Here is a 12,460-nt window from a genome sequence, read left to right on the forward strand (position 1 = left end):
TTGGGTCTGTTGTGGTATGGGCCATCTCATTTCTTATTCAGGTTATTTATTTCCTTTCCTGTATTTCTTTAGTCAGTCTGGCCAATGGTTTATCAATTTTGTTGATTTTTTCAAAGAACCAGCTTTTGGCTTTGTTAATTCTTTCAATTGTTTTTCTGTTCTCTAATTCATTTAATTCTACTCTAATTTTTATTATTTGTTTTCTTCTGGTGCCTAAAAGATTCTTTTGTTGCTTGCTTTCTGTTTGTTCAAGTTGTAGGGACAGTTCTCTGATTTTGGCTCTTTCTTCTTTATATGTGTGTTCGTTTATCAATATAAATTGATCTCTGAGCACTGCTTTCGCTGTGTCCCAGAGGTTTTGATAGGAAGTGTTTTCATTCTCATTGCATTCTATGAATTTCTTTATTCCCTCCTTAATGTCTTCTATAACCTAGTCTTTTTTGAGCAGGGTATTGTTCAGTTTCCAAGTATTTGATTTCTTTTCTCTGATTTTTCTGTTATTGATTTCCACTTTTATGGCCTTATGGTTTGAGAAGATGCTTTGTAGTAGTTCAATGTTTTGGATTCTGCAAAGGTTTGTTTTATGACCTAATATGTGGTCTATTCTAGAGAATGTTCCATGTGCACTAGAAAAAAAGGTATACTTTGCAGCTGTTGGATGTAGTATTCTGTATAAGTCTATGAGGTCAAGTTGGTTGATTGTAGCAATTAGATCTTCTGTGTCTCTATTGAGCTTCTTAATGGAAGTCCTATCCTTCACTGTAAGTTGTGTGTTGAAGTCTCCTACTATAATTGTGGAGGTGTCTATCTCCCTTTTTAATTCTGTTAAAGTTTGTTTTATGTACGTTGGAGCCCTGTCATTGGGTGCATAAATATTTAATATGGTTATATCTTCTGGTAAATTGTCCCATTAATCATTATGTAGTGTCCTTCTTTATCCTTTGTGGTGGATTTAACTTTAAAGTCTATTTTGTCAGAAATGACTATTGCCACTCCTGCTCTTTTTTGCTTGTTGTTTGCTTGATATATTTTTTTCCACCCTTTGAGTTTTAGTTTGTTTGTGTCTCTAAGTCTAAGGTGTGTCTCTTGTAGGCAGCATATAGACGGATCGTATTTCTTTATCCAATCTGAGACTCTCTGTCTCTTTATTGGTGCATTTAGTCCATTTACATTCAACATAATTATAGGTAAGTATTTTTTTATGAGTTTAGTGCTGTCATTTTGATGCCTTTTTTTGTGTGTTGTTGACAATTTCTGTTTTTCACTTACTTTTTTGTGCTGAGAAGTTTTTCTTTGTGAATCGTGTGTTCCTCATTTTCATAGTAGTTGAATTTATTTTTGCTGAATCGTCATGTTTATCTTGGTTTTTATTTTGAGTTATGGAATTGTTATACCTCTTTGTGGTTACCTTAATATTTACCCCTATTTTTCTAAGTAAAAACCTAACTTGTATCATCCTATATTACCTTGTTTTCCTCTCCATATGAAAGATCTATGCCTTCTGTATTTAGTCCCTCTTTTTTTTGATTATTATGCTCTTCCATAATGACTTCAATGATTCCCTGTTTTGAGCATTTTTTTCTTTTTTAAATTGATTTTATTTATTTATTTATTTTTGTGATTTCCCTATTTGAGTTGATATCAGGATGTTCTTTTCTGTGGCCTTGTGTTGTGTTGGTATGTGATATTATTGTGGTCTACTGTGCCAGGAATGACAAATTGAAGAGGAATGTTGCCACATTCATCATCAAAAGGAACATTTGAAGATCTTTCCTGAAGTTCAATGCTGTCAGTGATGGGATGATATCTATACTTCTACAAGGAAAACCAGTTAATACAACTATTACTCAAATTTACTCAACAAACACTAATGCCAAAGATGAATAAATTGAATATTTTTAACAACTTTTGCAGTTTGAAACTGATCAAACATGCAATCAAGATGCACTGGTAGTTACTAGTGATTGGAACATGAAAGCTGGAAACAAAGAAGGATCAGCAGTTGGAAAATATGAACTTGATGATAGAAACAACACTGAAGATTGCATGATAGAATTTTGTAAGATCAGCAACCTAGTCATTGAAAATGTCTTTTTTCAACAACATAAAAGGCAAAAAACAAACAGAAAAACACATGTATCTCACTGGACAGATTACACAGGAATAAAATCAACTACATCTTTTATTTTTTTTTAAGGGCTATTATTTTTTTTATAAATGGTATTGCTTTCCTGATTTCCCTTTCATTGTTCTCTTTCTTGATATATAGGAATCTAACTGATTTTTGTATGTTGAACTTCTATCCTGCTACACTGTTGAATCTCTCTATCAGTTCCAGTAATTTTCTTGCAGGATCTTTGGGTTCCTTTATGTATAGGAAAAAAGCCCTATTGGAGTAGTGGTTAAGAACTCAGCTGCTAACCAAAAGGTCATCAGTTCAAATCCACCAGCCACTCCTTGGAAATCCTATGGGGCAGTAGTACTTTGTCCTATAGGGTCACTACATCTCTGAAAAGAGACATTGGAGAAGCTCAATATCTTCAGTCAGAACAAGGCCAGGACCCAACGGTGGAACAGACTATCAATTGCTCATATGCAAGTGTAAGATGAAGTTGAAGAAAGTTAAAAGAAGTCCATGAGAGCCAAAGTACAACATTAAGTATATCCCATCTGAATTTAGAGACCACGTCAAGAATAGATTTGATGCATTGAACACTAATGACTGAAGACAAATCAAGTTGTGAGATGGCATCATGGACGTCATACAGGAAGAAAGCAAAAGTCTTTAAAAATCCAGAAGAGAAAGAAAAGACCAAAATGGATGTCAGAAGGTACTCTTAAATTTGCTCTTGAACCTATATAGTGTAGCTAAAATAAATGGAAGAAATGATGAAGAAAAAGAGCGGAACAGAAGATTTCAAAAAAAGGCAGCTCAAGAAGACAAAGCAAAGTATTATATTGAAATGTGCAAAAACCTGGAGTTAGAAAACCAAAAGGGAAAAACAGGCTCAGCATATCTCAAGCTAAAAGAACTGAAGAAAAAATTCAAGCTTCGAGTTGCAATATTGAAGGATTCTAAGGGCAAAATATTGAATGACCTAGGAAAGAAGACAGAAGGAATACACAAAGTCACTGTACCAAAAAGAATTGGTTGGCATTCAACAATTTCATGAGGTAGCGTATGATCAAGAACTGATAGTACCGAAGGAAGAAGTCCAAGCTGCACTGAAGTCATTGGCAAAAAACAAGGCTGCACCAATTGACAGAATACCAAATGAGATATTTCAACACATGAATGCAGCACTGGAGGTGCTCACTTGTCTATGTCAAGAAATTAGGAACACAACTACCTGGCCAACTGACTGAAAGAGATCCATATTTGTGCCCATTCTAAAGAAAGGCAATCCAACAGAATGTGTAAATTATCGGACAGTATCATTAATATCACACTCAAGTAAAGTTTTGCTGAAGATAATTTAAAACCAGTTGCAGCGGCACATCCACAGGGAACTGCTGTAAATTCTTGCGGTTTTCAGAAGAGGACATGGAATGAGGGATATCATTGCTCATGTCATATGGACCTCGGCTGAAAGCAAGAATACCAGAAAGATGTTTACCTGTGTTTATTGACTATGCAAAGGTATTCAACTGTGTGGATCATAACAAATTATGGATAACATTAGGAAGAATGGGAATTTCAGAACACTTAATTGTGCTCTGTACATAGACAAAGAGGCAGTCGTTCGAACAGAACAAAGGGATACTGCATAGTTCAAAATCAGGAAAGGTGTGTGCCAGGGGTGTATCTTCACCATACTTCTTCAGTCTGTATGCTGAGCAAATAACTCGAGAAGCTGGGCTCTATGAAGAAGAACATGGCATCATGATTGGAGGAAGACTCATTAACAATCTTCAATATGCAGATGACACAACCTTGCTTCTTGAACGTGAAGAGAACTTGAAGCACTTACTGAGAAGATCAAAGCCTACAGCCTTCAGTCTGGAGTCTTAAATGCTAGCAAGCTGCCATCTAAGATGAATCAATTGGTCTCAACCCACCTGGAGCAAAGGAGAATGAAGGACACCAAAGACACAAGGTAATTATGACTCCAAGAGGCAGAAAGGCCCACATAAAGGAGAGACTACATTAGCCTGAGACCAGAAGAACTAGACGGTGCCTGGCTACAACCAATGACTGTCCTGACAGGGGGTACAACAGGTAACCCCCAAGGGAGCAAGGGAGCAGTGGGATCCAGACCCCAAATTCTCATAAAAAGACCAGACTTAATGGTCTGACTGACACTAGAATGACCGTGGAGGTCATGGTCCCCAGACTTTCTGTTAGCCCAAGACAGAAGCCATTCCCAAAGCCAACTCTTCAGACAGGGATTGGACTGGACTATGGGATAGACAATGATACTGGTAAAGAATGAGCTTCTTGGGCCAAGTAGACACATAAGACTATGTTGGCATCTCCTGTCTGAAGGGGAGATGAGAGGGTAGAGGGGGTCAGAAACTGGCCAAATGGACACGAAAACAGAGTGGAGGGAAGGAGTGTGCTGTCTCATCCTGGGGAGAGTGATTAGGAGTATATAGCAAGGTGTTTATAAATTTTTGTATGAGATTCTGACTTGATTTGTAAACTTTCACTTAAAGCACAATAAAAATCAAAACAAAAAATCTTTGAAAAAAAAAAAGCCTACAACCTTCAGTATGGATTACACCTCAACATAAAGAAAATAAAAGTTCTCACAACTGGACCAATAAGCAACATCATGATAAAAGAAGAAACGATTGAAGTTGTCAAGAATTTCATTTTATTTACATTCACAATCAATGCCTATGGGAGCAGCAGTCATGAAATCAAAGAGAAAATCTGCTGCAAAGACCTCTTTAAAGTGTTAAAAAGCAAATATGTCACTTTGAGGACCAAGGCACACTTGACCGAAGCTATGGTTTTTCAATTGCCTCATATGCGTGTGAAAGCTAGACAATGAATAAGAAAAATTGATGCCTTTGAATTATGGTATTGCCAAAGAGTACTGAATATACCATGGACTGCCAGAAGAGCAAACAAATCTGCCTTGGAATAAGTATAGACAGAATGCTCTTCAGACATGTTATCAGGCAGGACCAGTCCCTGAAGAAGGACATCATGTTTGGTAAAGTAGAGAGAGGGTCAGCAAAAAAGAGGAAGACCCTCAACAAGGTGTATTGTTGTAGTGGTTGCAATGATGGGCTCAAACACAGCAAGAATTGTGAGAGTAGCACATAGATCAGTGTTTCGTTCTACTGTACATAGGGTTGCCGTGTGTCGGAACCAGTTTGATGGCATTTAACAAGACATCAACACCCTTGTTTTCAGTTACTCTTCCCTATTTCCTTCCCCAATTCTCACTGTTCATTCTTTTTGCTTTTACTGTATGCTCTTCTTGCTTCCCTTGCTGCAATGACTCTCCAAGTTGCTCTTTCTAGCAGGAGTTTTTCAGGCACACCAAGCCCGGTGAATGTTTTTATTCTGACATGTGTTCGGGTATTGCTTCCGGGATTATATAAGTGCCAAGTCATTTGCTGGAACTTGACCCATTCTCTTGACCCATGAGGGAAAAGAGATTTCTCAGCTTGGATAATTGTCATGACTCATTTCCCAGTGAGAGCATGTCCTAAAGTGGTACATCAGAGGATAGAACATGCCTGATGCAGTCATTGTCCTCCTTAGAATCCTCTGGGTCCCCTCTGGCTAATGGATAAAATCCAAACCTTATCCACTGACATACAAAACCCTTTAGGTTGGGCCCTGGCTAGTCTTCTAAGCCCCATCTCTTGCTTCATCTTCCCTTTCACTTTTTACACCCCAGCAGCTTCAGCACATGGCCCATCCTCATATCAAGCCTTCTCATTCCCAACCCTGAGAACCTGGGCATGTGCACTTCTGTCTGCCCAGACCAGCCTCTCCACACCCATAGAAGCTTCTACTTACTCCTGTAATGGCCCATCTCATGGTATACTGATTATTTAGGTCTTTCTCCTTTGCTAGATCATGCTTTTCTCAAGGGCACAGTCGTGCTTTCTATGACCTGTAGCACCAGCACTGGCACAAGGCTTGGTTGGCCCAGCATGGATGACTAGTAAATGTTTGTTGAATGAATACTAAAACTATAATAATGAAAAGGAAGGAGGGAGGCTCTATAAAGAATAAAACAAACAAACAAAAAATCCCTTGGGGTTGAGTCAGTTCTGACTCATGGCAACCCCGTGTGTTACAGAGTGTAACTACTCCATAGGTTATTCTTGGCTGTGATCTTCATGAAAGTAGATTGCTAGGCCTTTCTTTCATGGTGCCTGCGGGTAGGTTCAAACTACCAATCTTTGGGTTAGTAGTGGAGTGCAAACTGTTTGTGTTACCCAGGAACAGAACAAACACATAGTTAACATGATAAATTTAATTTATGTAATTAAAAAAGGGAATAATCTTGAGGTGGTACACATAAGTATGTTGTGAGTTATCAAGCATTATTGAGCACACTTTGCATGCACTGTTAGAATCCTAAAGGGAAGAGCCAGTATTTGCTCTGACACTTACAGTGCCTAAAATGAGATGAGGAAAGACGAGACTTCAGGTGGCTAGCTGATTCTTTAAAATACTTTTCCCTCATCGATGCCTACAATGGTGGCTTATTTAACCAGCCTCTAGGGAAAGGCCACCAGTGGGATTGGAACTCTTTCCACATCTGACTTTCCACTATGCAAATGGTCACTCTTACTTTTCGACACTCAATTTGGTCAAGAAGACACTGAAAGACTTTCTCAAAATAGCCACTAATATTTGCATCATGCCTGCATGTACACCACTGTATCCTCATAATAACTCTGGGAAGCTGGAAGGGCATGTTTTATTAATATCTTCATCTCCATTGTGCACATAAGTAAATAGGCAACTTGCTGAAAGTTACACAGCAAAGACAGGTGGAGCCAAGATCTGAACTGGGATCTGTCTGACTCCAGGTCTATCTACTACCTAATGGCAGGTAAGAGATAATAAAGAGAAGAAAGAATTTTTATCCAAATGACTAGCTTTGTGCTCGTTTTTAAACGTACCTGATTCTTTGGCCAGCATACATCTGTGACCACATCTGGGTCTATCCTCAGCACTTTTTCTTCCTCTTACAATTCCTCTGCCAGGAATTTTCATTTCATACATCAGTTACTGTGGGCTACAGTGATTCTACCAAGGCAGTGCAAGCCATTAAAAAGACCAAATAATTTATTTTAAGATGCAGGAAGAAAGTTGTTAATGCCGAATTTTATATCTTTTGGTTTTGGAAAAATTAAACGGCACAAAGACCATTGGAGTAGGTTTACTGAATCCCCCCGAATAGACATGTCCAAGTCCCAACTCTCAGTATCTGTGAATGTGACCATATTTGGAAATAGGGTCTTTGTGGATGTAATTAAGTTAAGGATCTTGGGATGAGATCATCCTGGATTTAGGGTGGACCCTAAATCTAGTGACTGGTGCCCTTATAAGAGAAAGGAGAGACAGATTTAGACACAGAGACACAAGAGAGAAGGCCATGGGAAGATGGAAGTGGAGATTTGAATTATGCTGCCAAAGCCAAACAAATCCTGGAGCCATCAGAACCTGTAAGAGGCAAAAAAGGATTCTGCCCTAGAGCCTTCAGAGGTAGTGTGGCCCTGCAGACCCTGATTTTGAACATTTCGGCCTCCAGAACTCTGAGGGAATAAATTTCTGTTGCTTTAAGCCACCAAGTTTGTGGTAGATTGTGATGGCAGTCCTAAGAAGCTAATATAGATTTTTGGTACCAGGAAAAGGGGTACTTCTGTAAAAAACATCTAAAAAATACGGAAGTGGCTTTGCAATTGGGTAATGGGCAGAGGCTGTAGAATTTTGAGAAGCATGATAGAAAAAGCCTAGACTGCATGAATACCTTTTCCACTGGGAGCACAGGGAGTCCCTACCAGTGCCTTTGGTGGGTGAGGATATTTCCTACCCCAGCAAATCTACTCTGCTCATGCAAGTCCAGCCTGTGGCACTGTGCCTCATGTCCAGTACCACAGATCCTGCTTTCCTTAATCACAAGGGTCTTATAAGGTGTCTGTTGAGTGGCAGGCCCCCTAGAGCTTGGGCTGGGACCTGCTAGGAAGCTGAGGGCAGAAGTGGCCCATTGCAGCATCCACCTGCAAAGATCGACTGTCCACATCAGAGACAGAATGGAAAACAGGATGGCTATGGTGGGGAATCTGCTTTTGGGGAAGAAGGCCTGGAAAGACTTGGATTACCCAGTATGTGCAGGGTGTGCTATTCTGTTGAGTGGGAGGCAGTGTGAGTCAGGAAGGGGTACGAGCACTGGCCTTGGAGCCAGACAAACATGGGCGTGAGCCCTGAGTCTGCTGTTTACTAACTCCATACCCATGAGCAAGTCATTGAACCTCCCTGAACTTCAGTTTTTATTATCACACCCACCTTACGTGCTATTGTGAGGAAAAATGAGGTAACAGATATAACACGATACTGAGCATTTAGTAGGCACTCAATTAATGGTAAGTTCGTCTTCACTTGGAATGGAGGCTATAATTAAATTGAATTCTATTTGTTGACAAGCTTTAATTTAGTGCCTACTCTGTGTTGTGCCTGTGCCAGTTGCCAGAAATAAAAAGATGAATTCAATGAAAAAATCTTTGTCCTCAATAAGATCACAACCTAGGAGGGGGGAATAGACATATAAACAGAATTATGGCAGGTAGAGAAAGACAAAAATAGTTGTTTTACAGTATAAAGAAGTACTCCGGAGAAGGATAATTCTTTCACTCTCTCTAGTGGTGAATGATCAAAAGGTGACATTTGGCATATACAAAAATTAACTCAAAATGGATCAATGACCTAAATGTAAGAATTAAAATCATAGAATTCTTAGAAGAAAACATAGAAGTAATGCTCCAGGACCTAGTTTTCAAAAATGGCTTCTTACAAAGTATTATGGATTGAATTGAGTCCCCCCAAAATATGTGTTGTAAATCATAACCTCTATGCCTGTGTTTAAAATCCCATTTGGGAATGGGTGGTCTTTGTTATGGTAAGAGACAAGATTAGTGTAGGGTGTGTCTTGAGTCAATCTCTTACAAAATATAAAAGGAGCAGATTAAGAAAACAGAGATGGGGGAAGAGAGATGCCAAGCCACATGAAGATTACCCCAGAGCAGAAGCTCAGAAGAGACAAGGTCCTCCCCACAGAGCCAACAGAGAGAGAAAGTCTTCCCCTAGAGCTGGCACCCTGAATTCAGACTTCTACTCTCCTAAACTATGAGAAAATAAACTTCTGTTTGTTAGAGGCACCCACTTGTGTTATTCTTGTTATAGCTGCATTAGATGACTAAACTAGATAGTCACCAAAAAGCATGAGAGCCAAAAGACAAAATAGATAAAATGACTTCATTAAAATTAAAAAACTTTTGTGTATCAAAGGGCCTTATCAACAAAGTTAAGAGACAACCTACAGAATGGGAGAAAATATTTGGGAACCATAAATCTGATAAGGGTTTAATATCCAGAATATATAAAGGATTCCTATGAATCAACAACAAAAAGAAATAACCCAATCAAAAACTGGGCAAAGGACTTGAATAGACATTTCACCAAAGAAGATATACAAATGGCCAATAAGTGCATGAAAAGGTGCTCAATGTCATTATTCTTTCCAAACTAAAACCAGACCTGTTGCCATCAAGTTGGTTCTGATTCATAGCAACCCTACAGGACAGAGTAGAACTGTTCCATTGGTGGATTCGAACTGCCAACCTTCTGGTTAGCAGCCGAGCTCGTAATCACGGCGCCGCCAGGTCTCCCATTAGTCATTAGGAAAGTGCAAGTCAAAAACACAATGAGATACCACTTCACCGTCACGACCAGTTACCATTAAGTTGATTCACACTCATGGTGACCTCATGAGTGTCAGAGTAGAACTATGTTCCATAGGTTTCTGTTGTTAGGTGCTTACAAGCTGGTTCCAACTCACAGCAGCCATATTTACAACGAAATGAAAACAGTGCCATCCTCACAATCTTTGCCATGCTTGAGCCCTTTGTCGCAGCCACTGTGTCAATCCACCTTGTTAAGGCTCTTCCTCTTTTTTGATGACCCTCCACTTTACCAAGCATGATGTCCTTCCCCAGGGACTGGTTCCTCCTGATAACATATCCAAAATAACTTGAGTCGAAGTCTCCCCATAATTGTTTCTAAGGTGTATTCTGGCTGTCCTTCATCTGTCATAGTCATCTAGAGCTGCTACAACAGAAATACTACAAGTGGATGATTTTAACAAAGAGAAGTTTTATTTCCTCACAGTAAAGTGGACTAGGAAAGTCCAAATTCAGGACTCTGCTCTGTTCCCAGCACTGCTTTCTTGGGGATATGAAGTCCCCCATCTCTCTACTCGTTTCTCTCTTTTATATCTCAAAACACAATCCCATCTCACAGTTTGATTCCTGCTTCACTAACACACAACATGTAGGAAAATTACACAATACTGGAAATTATGGCCCAGCCAAGTTGATACACATTTTTGAGGGACATAATTCAATCCATGACATTTTCCATGACAGATTTGTTTCTTCTTCTATAAGTCCATGGAATATTCAATATTCTTCTCCATCACCATAATTCAAAGGTATCAATTCTTTTTCAGTCTTCCTTATTCATTGTCCAGCTTTCATATGCATATGAGGCAACTGAAAATACAATGGCTTGGGTCCAGTGCACCTTAGTCCTCCAAGTAACATCCTTGCTTTTCAACACTTTAAAGAGGCCAGTGCAATAAGTCATCTGATTTCTTGACTGCTGCTTCCATGGGTGTTGAGTGTGAACCCAAGTAAAAATGAAATCTTGGAAAACTTCAGTATTTTCCCCTTTTATCATGATGTTGCTTATTGGTCCAGTTGTGAGGATTTTTGTTTTATTATGTTGATGTGAAATCCATACTGAAGGTTGTAGTGTTTGATCCTCATCAGTAAGTGCTTCATATCCTCTTTGCTCTTGGCAAGCAAGGTTGTGTCATCTGCATATCAAAGGTTGTTAATGAGGCTTTCTCCAATCCTGATGCCTTGTTCTTCTTCATATAGTCCAGCTTCTCAGGTTATTTGCTCAGCATTCAGATTGAATAGGTATGGTGAAAGTATAGAACCCTGATGCACGCCTTCCTCATTTTAAACCACACAGTATCCACTTGTTCTGTTCGAATGATTGCCTCTTGGTCTATGTACAGGTTCCTCATAAGCAAAATTAGGTGTTCTGGAATTCCCATTCTTCCCAATGTTACCCGTAATTTGTTATGATCCACACAGTCAAATGCCTTTGCATAGTCAATAAAACACAGGTAAACATCTTTCTGGTATTCTCTTCTTTCAGTCAAGATCCATGAGATATCAGCAATAATATCCCTTGTTCCATGTCCTCTTCTGAATCCAGCTTGAATTTCTGGCAGTTCCCTGTTGATGTACTGCTGCAATCACTTTTGAATGATCTTGAGCAAAATTTTGCTTGTGCATGATATTAATGATATTGTTCAATAACCTCCGAATTCTGTCAAATCGGCTTTCTTTGGAATGGGCACAAATGTGGATCTCTTCCAGTCAGTTGGCCAGGGAGCTGTCTTCCAAATTTCTTGACACAGATAAGTGAGCACCTTCAGCACTGCAACCATTTGTTGAAACATATCCATTGGTATTTCAACAATTCCTGGAGCTTTGTTTTGTGCCATTCCGTTCAATGCAGCTTGGCCTTCTTTTTTCAATACCATAGGTTCTTGATCACATGCTATGTCCCAAAATGGTTCAATATGGACCAATTCTTTTTGGTACAGTGACTCTGTGTATTCTTTCCATCTTCTTATGATGCTTTCTGTGTGGTTCAATAATTTCCTTGTAGAATCCTTCAATATCGCAACTTGAGACTTGAATTTTTTCTTCAGTTCTTTCAGCTTAAGAAATGCTGACAGAAAATACAAGGAGGAGAGAAGGAGTGTGCTATCACATTGTAGGGAGAACAACTAGGGTCACATAACAATGTGTGTATAAGCTTTTGTATGAGAAACTGACTTGAATTGTAAACCTTCACTTAAAGCACAATAAAAAAACCAAACGAAACAAAAAACATGATGCCGAGTGGAAAAAGAAAAAAAAAAATTGCTGAGCAAATTCTTCCCTTTTGGCTTTCTAACTCCAGGTCTTTGCACATTTCATTGTACTTTACTATTTCAGAGTCTCGTCTGACATCCATTTTGGTCTTTTCTTTCTTTCTTGTCTTTTTAAATGAACTTTTGCTTTCTTCATGTATGATGTCCTTGATGTCATTCCACAGCTTGCGTAGTCTTCAATCACTAGTGTTCAGTGCTTCAAATCTATTCTTGAGATGGTCTCTAAATTCAGGTGGTTTATGCTCAAGGTC

The sequence above is a fragment of the Loxodonta africana genome, chromosome 13, assembly GCF_030014295.1.
Source record: "Loxodonta africana isolate mLoxAfr1 chromosome 13, mLoxAfr1.hap2, whole genome shotgun sequence".
Taxonomy (NCBI): domain Eukaryota; kingdom Metazoa; phylum Chordata; class Mammalia; order Proboscidea; family Elephantidae; genus Loxodonta; species Loxodonta africana.